Below are 12628 nucleotides of genomic sequence, written 5' to 3' on the forward strand. Positions count from 1 at the left end.
TCTAAATCAAATTTTAATAAGTATCAATTCAAACTATTTATTTTAAATTTAAATTTAAATCTCGTTTTAATTTCAATTCATATAATCATCCCAAAAATTCAATTCACGTATTTTATTTTTCTTACCAAACATTTGTAATGCTATAAAAATTATATTTTACAAAAATGACAAAAAATAAGGAATCTTTAATATATGCTAATTTTGATACTGTTATTTATTTTTTATAATATTTCATTTTAAATTTTGTAAATATGAATATCATAGAGATAATTATATCATATTTTGTTATATAATTATTTTAACAGTATCACTATTTGTAATATATATTTGTTTGTTATAGGTTTTTTCAAAAACTATGAATTTTTTAGGATCAATTATCTTTGGCACGGAAAAAAACTTTTTAATTTTTTGAAAAGTAAATAGTTTAAATAAATACTCATTGAAATTAGATTTAAATATTTTTTATCTTTTTTCTATGAATTTTAAAAAAAATTTAATTATAGTGAAAACAATTTCATAAAAATCATTATTGAAAAATATTTTACTATAAAAATTATGTAATTTTATTTCTAAATAATTTTTTATAATTTAGAAATAAAATTATTTAAGAAGGAAATATTTAATTTTATTCCTAAGAGATTCTTTAATAAATTTTGAGATTTGAGAAAAATGATTGTGTGTAACATTTAATCACATGTTTATTTTAAATAAGATATAATCTATACCACAAATTTCATTTAATAAAATCTAAGGGCTATAATTGATTGTTCTCATTTCTCATTATAACCAAGTGTTCTCACTTGAGTCGCCCCCTATATATATATATATATATATATATATATATATATATATATATATATATATATATATATATATATATATATATATATATATATATATATATATATAGCATATCATTTGAGAATGTCTTTTTTATATGAGAATGTGAGAATGAATCTTAATCATTGGATTTTAAAATAAATGGTGGAGATTATGTGTGGAACTTTTTCTCTCTCTCCTCCATTATTAAAATAAATTATGTAGGAGAGAGAAGATTCACACATAATCTCCATCATTTATTTTAAAATTCAATGGTTCAGATTCATTCTCACATTCTCATATAAAAAAAGTTTTTTATATGAGAATGTGAGAATGAGAGTTATGGTTTGCAACATATATTATTTTCCATCATTCATTGAGAGATAATTCATTGAGATATAGAGTTATGGTTTACAATATTAAAGTTTGCCACATTCTTATTACTGAGACTCGTAAACGCTTGGGTGAGTATTTGCGTGGAAGTGAAGAGATCTTAAATTCAAAGGAAGCTTAAGTTGAAATTCATTTGTAGTAATAAAATAAGGACTCTTAACTAAGGATCATTTAGATAAGACCATCATGTACTATTGGCTACCTTTTTAGTGAATTTCCTTTTCACTATACTACGTCCTTCTAGACGTAGATGAGAATTACACCAAATTTGGTTAATAATTCCTCTTGTCTTTTACTTATTACTCTGCTTAATTGCTCATCTATTAATTCAAATTATTTTTTTTCACACATTGGTGTGTGACATCGTGTCTATGGTAATATATAATTTCAATTGGCATCAGAGCGAGCAGCATACTCTATTTAACTTTGTTCCAGTGTGACCAACCTTTTCTATTTTATATGAAAATATTGAGAAGGGTTGGGTCTATTAATCATCCACCAATTATTGATGGAACTAATTGTGATTACTTGTTTTTCTCAAGTCTGTGGTCAACAAGACCTAGAAAGACGTCATCAATGAATGTACACCTCCTTTGGTTAAAGTTGATGATGATTCTGAATCTATGAAACTAGAAAGAATTGGGAAACTACTAAAGATGAAGTTGCTCTTGGAAACTCTTATACCCTTAATTTTTTTCTTCCACGCTCTGAATGTCTCTCCGACCTTTCACATACCTCTAAAGCTTTGTTGAACCTTTATGAGAAAATGGTGGTAACTAGAAGAGGAACAAGTGCCTCTATCCCTGCAAAGAAACTTATTAAGAATAAAAATATTAAGAAGAACATTGCTAAGGTGGTTACAAATATGCATGGTGTCCGAATAAAAGGTATTACAGTTCGAGCAAATGTTGATGGCAAGTCCGAAGGTGTTTCTTCTCCAAGCAAGCTCATAGAAATCATACGGAAGTTCCTGAAGAATGTTGATAAAGGAATCCCTTTATCCATATTTGACATTACCGTCTCATTTGAACTTGAACCCCTTGAAGATAACGAAGCTAAGAGTGATCCTAAGGTGACTTACAATCCTTCATCAACTACATGCAACAATCAAACTTCAATTTCTCCAATCAAAGGCTATTGAAAAATATGGCCCATAGTTTGAAAATTTGGATCCGACAATTGAGGTTTTTTCTGAGTGTGATAATCCCCTAATGAGAATATGATTGATGTCATTCTTAACCTGTCTAATACATGAGCTATTGCTGCTCCTATGAATGAGACTGAACCTAGTGTCTAGTGCCTGATAAGGATGCCCTCACTTATTCTAATCATATTAATGTCACTGATGATGTTGAAGACATTTTTCACGTGTATCATATTGATAGTAAGTTCCTTAGAAAAGGGAAGAATGTGTTTAAGGAAGATGTTTTTGTCTTCCTTAGTTAGTTCCAAGAAGAATATAAAAGAAGTCTGATGTTGTCAAGAAGAAGAAAAAGATATTCGAAAAAAAGAAGATTAGGGAAAAGATTAAAAATCCTGATAATAATTAGACACAAATTCTATGAAGACGAAGTCTGATCTGACTGTCACTAAGAAGGGCGTTGTGAGACATGTCATTAGCATCTTGGGTGACATTGAAGAAGAAGGGGATGTTAATGAGCATGCTGCAAAACGTAATAAAATAGTAAAAATGTCGATTGGTGGGAATAAGCTCCCTAAGAAAATTCCCTATGTTCCTATGGATAATGTGTCATTACATTATTAGGAAAATGTTGCCAAATTTAAGTTAATTTATCCTCGAATACTGGATTCTCAAAACAAAACTCTATGTCAATGCTCAAAAGTGAAGTGAAACCATGAAACTCCTTAATGATGCTTAACTATTAAAGACTATGAATTATATAGGACCCTACTACCCCAAACTTGTGAAGGAACTTATTGTGAATCTCCTAAGGGGCTTAAAAATTATAATTGTAGAGATTATCAAAAGTTTATTTTTCATGATCACTAATTTGAATTTTCTCTTATAATCATCAATTATTTCCTTGGTCATTGAAGACTAGTGGGTATTGACCATCTTCTTTTCTAGAACATAATTGCTTGCAAGTTCACTGTAAATTCTCATGAATATTGGCCATCAAAAGGGTCTTTTGGTATCTGGAAACCTCAGTGTGCAGTAAGTCATCCTATATAAAATTGGAGTGGCTAAAAGATCCCTCTTTTCTCACGGATCAAGTATCACCCATAATCTCGTTGTTATGTTGTATCAATGGGAACTCATGCCACTTTTAATTTCGAGGAGTACGTATTTAAGATATTTGTGAAGCATATTGAAAACTATGTTGTGAAGCTTCCTAATAGTTTTCCTTCTTTGATTTATAACATTTTGGCTTATCAAAAGAAAGACATTGTGACCAGTGATGAAGAGGTTCGTATTTTTCCCTCCATTCTTAACTTTATTAACAAGTTGCTTGTCAAAAACATGTTTCTGGCATTTTGTTGCCTTCTATTGCTCCTACTGATGAAACTAATCTAAGTATTGATGAAGAAATGATAAATGTATATTTCTCTTTCAGCGTCTGGGAGAAGCCACATTCTTAAGGCTTTGATTCATTAGGAAAACACCTTAGAGGAAATGTTCATTACGTCCAATGGTAGGAAGACTATGCGTGAATGGATTATCAAGATGCTGACTCCAAACACTTAACTCCATGAAGCTTCATCTCTTCATCATATAGTTCTTGGTCATGACAAGGTTGTAGCTCATTCTGACCAGTTTCGTGAAGTTTCAAAGTCTATCTTTAAGAGTGGGTCTAGCTATAGAAATGAAGAAGATGATGTTGTTATTAACGAAGATACTTATAACAGTGACTCTCCTACACCATTGCATTGTTTTAGTCCTTTTGTTGGATTGCTGGCCCTTCAGTTTGTTTGATTGGATATATGCCCTCTTTTGGCTAAGTTCTCTATACTTTCTCGAGTTTTCAAAATGTTGCTTAGTGTTAGTTATTCTTGCCTTTGGCCATTTTGACGCAAATAAGGGGATGCACTTCCAGACTTTGATACTTGGATTGTTTTAGTACTTGTAATTCTGGCTTGGATTGCATTTTGCCAATTTAATTTGTTTTTGACATTATCTGACGAGTATTGTGCGAAGTGTCTAATTTCATGTTTTGCCTAAGAAACTACCAAAGGAGAGTTAGTTATTACATATCGATTGACTTATTTTTATTAGAAAAATATTAAACAAGATGTTTCTTCTCTTGTAACATAAGTTGTTGAAACATCTTGCTCGGTTATTTTGAATCCTGCTGATGTGATATTTTTAGAAATATTTCTTTTGTTCCAAATTTTCCACGTAATCTTATAAGGAACGGATCATATATGTTCCGGATTTGTGTTGGAAACTTTAATGGCCCTTCTAGTCGTATTGACAACTATATAAAGAGATAATTTTGCATAGTAGAGGTGTGAATAATATACACATTCTGGATTCTTGGATGTGGATGTTTATGGATTTAGAAATAAGGTGTGTTTATTGTTCGTGTTAAACTTTGCCTATGTTATTTTCCACCGCTCAAAGATAGAATTTTGATTTGTATTATAAAAGTTTGTCACGTTCTTGTTAATGAGACTTAAGTGGGTGTTTAAGTGGAAGTGAGAGAATCTCAAATTTAAGGAAAAACTATAAGTTGAATTTCACATGTAACAATAGAAAAAAAATTGAATCAGAGATCGTTTAGATAAGACCATCATATACTACTAACTACTTTTTTTTATTAGTGAAAATATGGTTGTAAATTGTTTATTTCACTTTTTACATATGAATTTTGAAATAAATTGATTGTAAAGTTGGGTGTAAATAAAATCAAAGTCGAACTATAATTAACACATAGTAAATTTTTTGAATTTATATATAATCTAACACAACTTTACCTAATTTGCATTATTTTGAGAAAATTTAACTATTGTTTTTTTAACTTTTAACAAATTTATAAATATAAGAAACTTATAATTTTTAGATAGTTTTTAGAATTTTGTCACCGATGATTTTAATATAATTGAATCATGATTAAATTAAAATTCTTATAAAATTACAGGTTGATTTATCTTAATTAAAATAATTTGGTAGTATGTAAATTCTAATTCAACCGACAAAAATTTAATATTAATAAATTGAACGTCAAAATTAAAATTCAAATATTAAATATGATAGTTTTGTATACGAGTTTCTAGAGATTACGATGATTTATGATTCCAAAATTTACATAAAAAATTAAGTTTAACCTTACTGAATTGAGTTCAATGAAGAACATTTCAAAGGGCAAATTTCTATCACATTCATATATAGCTAGTTCCCTAGTTGGCTAGTTACACAACAATTTCTACGTAGACACTCTTCAAAGGTTTTGGTTTATTTGTTGTTATTTTAATTTGATTTTTAGGTGGAATGAAGGTTAAGCTGACAAAGATGAGTCATCTCCTTATGCTGTTATGCTTGCAGCACAGGATGTTGCCACCAAATGCTAGGTAACTAGATAATTAGATGAGTCATCTCCTTGTGTTTCTATGTTGTTATGCCTACGTGATACTAATAGATTTGTTGGTTTGATTGATCCTATAGATCGTTGATTCTGCTCGTTCCTTTTTTGAAGCATTCACAAATATGCTTTGTTGATGAATCCACCAGCAAGGAGTTTAGAGGAATTGAAGTCAGATAGAATTTCAAGTATTTATTGGTGTTTTAATCTTCTTAGAAAAACATCTGTTGCATCTACAGTTTGTGCGGCTACGGAGCTAATGCATCTTTTTTCTCATCTTATATTACCAATGGAGCTCTCTTTGATAAGTTTGGTAGAAGAACATTCTTTCCATGAAGCTGCAATAGAAATTTTATCGTTACAATTGTTTTAGGTTAATTTTGAATTTTGATGTATTTCTTAGTTAAGTTATGTTTGATCTTGAGAAATGTCTCTGTATTTAGTTATTGAATTTTGTAGATCACATTTGTTTCAATATATTTTGAATATACTAGTTAACATTTAATCATTGGTTAGTCATTTTTAAAATTAATATATTTAGCGGGGGTTACAAACCTCCATAATTTATTTTAGGGTTAATGAACTTTTTGGTCCCTCTAAATATTGCGGATTTCGTTTTTAGTCCCTCAAAAATTTTCCTTTAAGAAATCGTCCCTTTAATATTTTTCGTCTAAACTATTGGTCCCTAACGTCAAATTTGCTAGAGATTAGCTACGACTTTAGCCACCGATTAGCTACGAAATTTGACGTTAGGGACCAATAGTTCGGAATTTTTTTTTTGAAGGGACGATTTCTTGAAGGAAAATCTTGGAGGGACTAAAAACGAAATTTGAAATATTTAAAGGGACGAAAAAGTTCATTAACCCTTTATTTTAAAATAAAATGTAACATAAATAACAACAGTTTGAAACCGCCGTGACCAGAATTGAAAAAATCATTCAATCTAAAACTCACGACGGTTTGTAACCGTCGTTACTTGCAATTTAGGACAGATTGAAACAGTCGCAACCAGAATTGAATAAAGTATTCACGATGGTTTGTAACTGTCGCTACTTGCAATTTGGGACAGTTTCCTACCTGTCGCGATTGATAACGACAGTTGGAGTGGCGGTTTTAACAACCGTCGCAATACACCCTGGCGACACACATTTCTGCGACAATTACACAACCGTCGCACCTTGCAATTTGTGGCTGTTAAAATCGTCGTAACCTACCAAAACTAGCCGTCGCAATTCGCCAATTTTCTTGTAGTGATCTTGACTCGTTTATTTTGAATCCTGCTGATGTAATATTTTTAGAAATATTTCTTTTGTTCCAAATTCCACGTGATCTTATAAGGAACGAATCATATTTTCATTTCTTCCAAATTATACGTAGTTTTATTGGGAACAAATCATATTTGTTGCGGATTTGTCTTGGAAACCTTAATGGCCCTTCTAGTCGTATTGACAACTATATAGAGAGATAATTTTGCATAGTAGTGGTGTGGATAATATACGCACATTCTGAATTCTTGGATGTGGATGTTTAGGAATTTAGAAATAAGGTGTGTTTATTGTTTGTGTTAAACTTTGTCCTAAGTTATTTTCCACCGCTCAATAAAAAATAAAATGTTGATTTAACTTAATTAAAATAATTTAATAGTATGTAAATTCTAATTCAACCAACAAAAATTTAATATTAATAAACTGGACGTTAAAATTAAAATTCAAATATTAAATCTGATAGTTGTGTATATGAGTTTCTAGAGATTACGATGATTTATGATAACAAAATTTACATAAAAAAATCAAGTTTGAAAACCTTACTGAGTTCAATGAAGAACATTTCAAGGACAAATTTCGATCACATTCATATATAGTTAGTTCCCTAGTTGGCTAGTTACACAACAATTTATCTAATATTAGGTACATGAGACAAACCTACCCACTAAGTTTTGTTTTCATAGAAAAATTAACATGCAAATTCAATGAGAAGACATTAATCATATATATTACCCACAATTTCATCCATGAATAATTATGTTTTAGAAAACGAGAAAAAGCTTCCAATCAGCAAGAGATCACAAAAGAGCCTTGAGAATAATATTATTGAAGGAGATGAACTTAAACTGTGAGAATCATAATAATTATGTAAAGTTATTTAGGATGGTGACATAAAGAAAGGTAGGTGAAGATTTATGCATGGGCGGTCGAAGAACTTAAATATAGATTTGTGAAAATGATTTTGTTGAATATGAATTCTTTTTTCTTTAACTTCTTATAGATTAGGTTTAAAAATTGACCCGTGTGTTAATTCTTTGTGATTATGATGAACTTATAAATTTGATATATTTTATGAGATTTAGAGGTCATGAAAAGAATTGTTTTCACGTGAGGAATGTATTGAAAAAACAATTTTATTTGAATAACAGTCAAATAATGAGTTTTGTTTTGGTTCCATAATTCATGGTCGCCGACATGAGCTCAAGAAGAATGAAACTATCACTCTCATCGTAAAAATAAAATAAAATTGAGAGTCATATATTTTATTCTATTCATTTTTAAAAAAAAAATTGAGAGTCCATCTATCATTTTTGTTATTAGACCATTTTGAGCTAGGGAGGGTCGAACCCTAAACCTTTCGCCAATTGGACATGCAAGCAAACCAACAAGCGACAATTCTTCTTGTGAAACAAAATGCAACCAAACTTAAATATATCAATTTCTTCTAACTGAATCCAACAACTACACATATGTTTTGATGTATACTTTCTTCTATATTCTTCTTCTTCCTTTTAATAACTACTCATTTCGTTATTTTCTTTCCTATAACTCATTTGTGGTATATTTTAGATATACACGTTCATCAGTATTGTGTCCATGAATCTTATAAAAATGGAAAAATTTCACAGGTGGGGGTACTTCACATTGGCATCTTTTAATTCAATTTTGGAACATTCACGTAAGATATTTTTTCTTGAAGTGTTAAATGGTGTGTACGACAAGAATTTAGCATATGATCCTTTATGTGCATCAGTTTTCTACCGAGATTCCCCACCCTGTGTTCCTTTCTACATCTTTAGTCAATAGTTTCCCTTTGTAACTAATATAGGGGGCATAAGTGACGAGGTTTTTCATGCTCACTACTCCTTTTAATCCTAACTTTTCTTAGAACATACAATATGTCCTTGGTCCTTTTTCGAATATCCAATATTTTATATTGTCGTTGGACCCCTTACTTCCATTTCTAGTTTCATGAACCAATCAATACATTCTCTAGGGGTTTATTTTTTTATTTTGTTGGATCCCTTCAAGGATGAATATTGTTTTCATATGTCATTTTCATGCCTTGAATTATGTTGTGAATTCATCATATATCTTTTTCCAAGAATTAATGGAATTGTCCTCTAAGGTTTGAAACCACGTCACGTTTGTTCCTTTGAGAGTTAAGAAAAATGATTTGCATTTTGAGGCAGTTCTGGTTTGGTGATAGTGAAACATAGTGTCTACATTTTTTATATTTTCATATGGATCCCCATTTTTGTCGTAATTGTCTAACTTTAGCAATTTTTGGAGGGATTTAGAAATCATACAATTGACAATGTGTTGGGAAAACATATTTTTCTAATGGCGAGATGAAACTAGGTGGACAATGCCTTGCTCATTTCTCCTTTAAGAGTGGTTTGATGGGGATCTCCTAAGGCGGTGCTTCTCGGGAGAAGTTTGGTTGAGGTCATTCTTTGATATGATGTGACATCACAGGTAATCACTGTTAGTCAGGTTTTGAGATCACCGTGTTATATGACTTCCAGTTGCGTAGAAACTCATAATAGAGCTATTTAACTATTTTCCACTATACATAGAAGTATCTCATTGAGAATATGCACCATTTGCTGGTGCATCAGGCTATAGATGCTTGTTATGAGTTTGTTCACATCCTGTATCCTGAGTGTGGCCTAGAGTTGTTGGAGTTATGAGACATTTTTGGACCTAACAATTGCACTTGTTTTATTTCGACATTTGGCCTTGGAGTAATTGATGAAATGGTTGGAATGATGGTAGAACCTAGAAAGTTCCCTACCTAACTCACAGAGAGGTTGAGATATGGCGAGATATGGAAGTGGGAGAAGTCACCGCTAGAAATTGACCACTTGTCCTATGGGGAGTAAGAAGGTCTTCATAAGTGGAGACGAGGACTGACACAATGGCGTTGGTCGTATAAACGACATTGCGATGAGCAACTGGTATAGTTACTTTCGAAGCCATCATTATTGACAATGACTTCATTTAACAGTGATCGGATCGAATGATAAGCGGTTGTAATAGAGAAACATGATTAATTTGTGAAACCTAACGTGTGATTTTGTTAGAATCAATAAACGATTCCCACATGCAGAGCCATTATTCAGATATGGAAAAGAAATTGGTAATGTGTAGATCAAATCTGACTTGGAAGGTCTCACGTACGATGATGAGAGTCTCAGGTGAATGAAAAATGAGGGTGTACCTAAAAGGTTAGCACTTTAATGCTCAAGTGAGAGAAATCAGAGAGGTGAATTTTAAAGTGTGTGCGAATTGAATTTTTTGGTGGCACAAAGCTACACTTATTCATGAACGATACTTAGAATCATCCCTAGTGAATATGGTGCCTGATTTGAGAGACCTTTGGATGGACTCCAACAATTGAGATACGTGTGGGGTATGACTTCCGTGCGAGACTCCTTAGTGAGGGTTTACACGTTCTACAATCTGAGCGAGAAAAGCTCTTGATTGGGCCTTTGTACTAGGGAGGTCTTACTGGGTTGTTTGGTTGATCCATAACAACTTCCAATGATATATATGTCGATAATGGTGGCTAGATTCAGAAGCGTGGGATCATCATATCTTGTGGAAGTACAAAAGGGCTAGAACTTACCAGTTAAATATACATAAACATAACTCTCAATTTGCATTATAATTTTACACTACTAAATAATTTTTACTAGTACAGACGCACGGGTATATTACTGGTTTACTTTTAAAATGATAGACACATCTGTCTCATCCAATAAAAAAAAAAAAGTAAATGTTAAAAAAAATATTTAAAAGAGAGTGTACATAACACTCTTATTTGTTAATTTGTTCGAAATTCAAGAATCACAAAGTAATTTTTCTTAGAAATGCTACTATTATGGTAAGGTTGTGTGTATGTATGTACTAGGGATGGACAAATTTTATCCGCCCGATTCAAATCGATTGATCCTTTGGTTATTTTGTGCAATCGAATTGGGTCGAATTGGATGTTGGGTTGATTTAGTTGTTTAATTTGGATATTATAGGGTTATTTCTGTAGGACTTAGATGATTATTTTAGATCCGTCAAAAACTGAATCCATCCGAACTCAATTAATATTTATTTTATTTATTTTTATTACTATAAGGCTAACATATTATAAAAGTAAAATTCACAACATTGTCAAGTTATTATCATTTTTATAGTTTAAGGATAACGTTGTGTTCTCACACTTATATAAGAACATGCACTGTAAAATTTTAAATGTTATTTAGTTTGAAGTTTAAAGAGTGATAATGACCAAAATAATGTTGGGATAATAGCTATTTTGCCCCCTGCCATATGGACGAGGTTTGAAAAACGCCCCTGTAAAAAAAAAGTTTGGATTCGCCCCCTAACATATGAAGATTCCCCTGTTTTGCTCCTTCAAGAAATTTAATCATCAAAATTAATGACGTGACAACCATTTTTTTATTTTTTTATTTTTTAAAATTATTTTTATTGAAGCCATGACCTAGTAATTGCAAGGGGGCACCACCAACCACTAGGCTATTTTACCTTTGTTGTTCTAATCTTGCATTAAAGTATATATATTATAATAATTTCTGAAAACATGTTTATTAAGTATTTATTTAGGTCCTTATGTTTTAATATTATTGTTAATCAATGGTAATGTTTTATTAATCAATATATTAACGTTAATATATTTATTTAGGTTATGAATTTTTAATATATGTTTTATTATTATTATTATTAACTAATAATGTTTTATTAACTAATATATTAACATTAATATATTACATGAATTGCATATTTATCGTTAATATTTAAAATATTGTACATAAATATTTAAAAAATATTAAATATCATTGATATTTAAAAACGTTAATATTTAAATAATTTTAAATATTTAAATTATTAATTAAAAATAACGTTAATAAATTAGTTTTAAAGCTACATTATTTTTTTAAAACATAGCCTATGAAACATGACTAATAGTATATTTTAAAACATAGCTTATAAAATATAACTAAATTAATTTGGTTCAGTATTTTTTAAATTAGTTTATAAAACATGACTAAATTAAAATTGTTTATGTAATTAAAAATAAACCAAATTAAAATAATTTAAATTAAAACTAAATTAATTTATATTTCATAATTTAATTAATTTTAACAATAAAATAAATATTAATTATAACAATATTAATTAATAATAATGTTAACTAATATTAACTAATAACTATAATATAATTATTATATTTTAACTGATATATTTTATAATTTAATTAACTAATATATTAACTAATTTATTAAAAAATATTTTAGTAAATAAATATATTAACGTTAATATTTTACAAAAGTAAAATAGAACAACAAAAGTAACTAATATTTGACAAAAGTAAAGTAGATAAATACAACTTAATGTAAGAATATGACACGAAAAGTAAAATGGCCTAGTGGTTGGTGGTGCCCCCTTGCAATTACTAAGACATGGGTTCAATAACCATGGGAGACAAAATTTTACATTTTAACAACTAAACAATAAAATAATAATAAAACATGCCACATGGAATTAAAATAAATAAAAAAATAAAAAAATTCCAACTAAGCCTGCCACGTC

The sequence above is a fragment of the Vicia villosa genome, linkage group LG6 (genome assembly GCF_029867415.1).
Source record: "Vicia villosa cultivar HV-30 ecotype Madison, WI linkage group LG6, Vvil1.0, whole genome shotgun sequence".
NCBI classification, from domain to species: domain Eukaryota; kingdom Viridiplantae; phylum Streptophyta; class Magnoliopsida; order Fabales; family Fabaceae; genus Vicia; species Vicia villosa.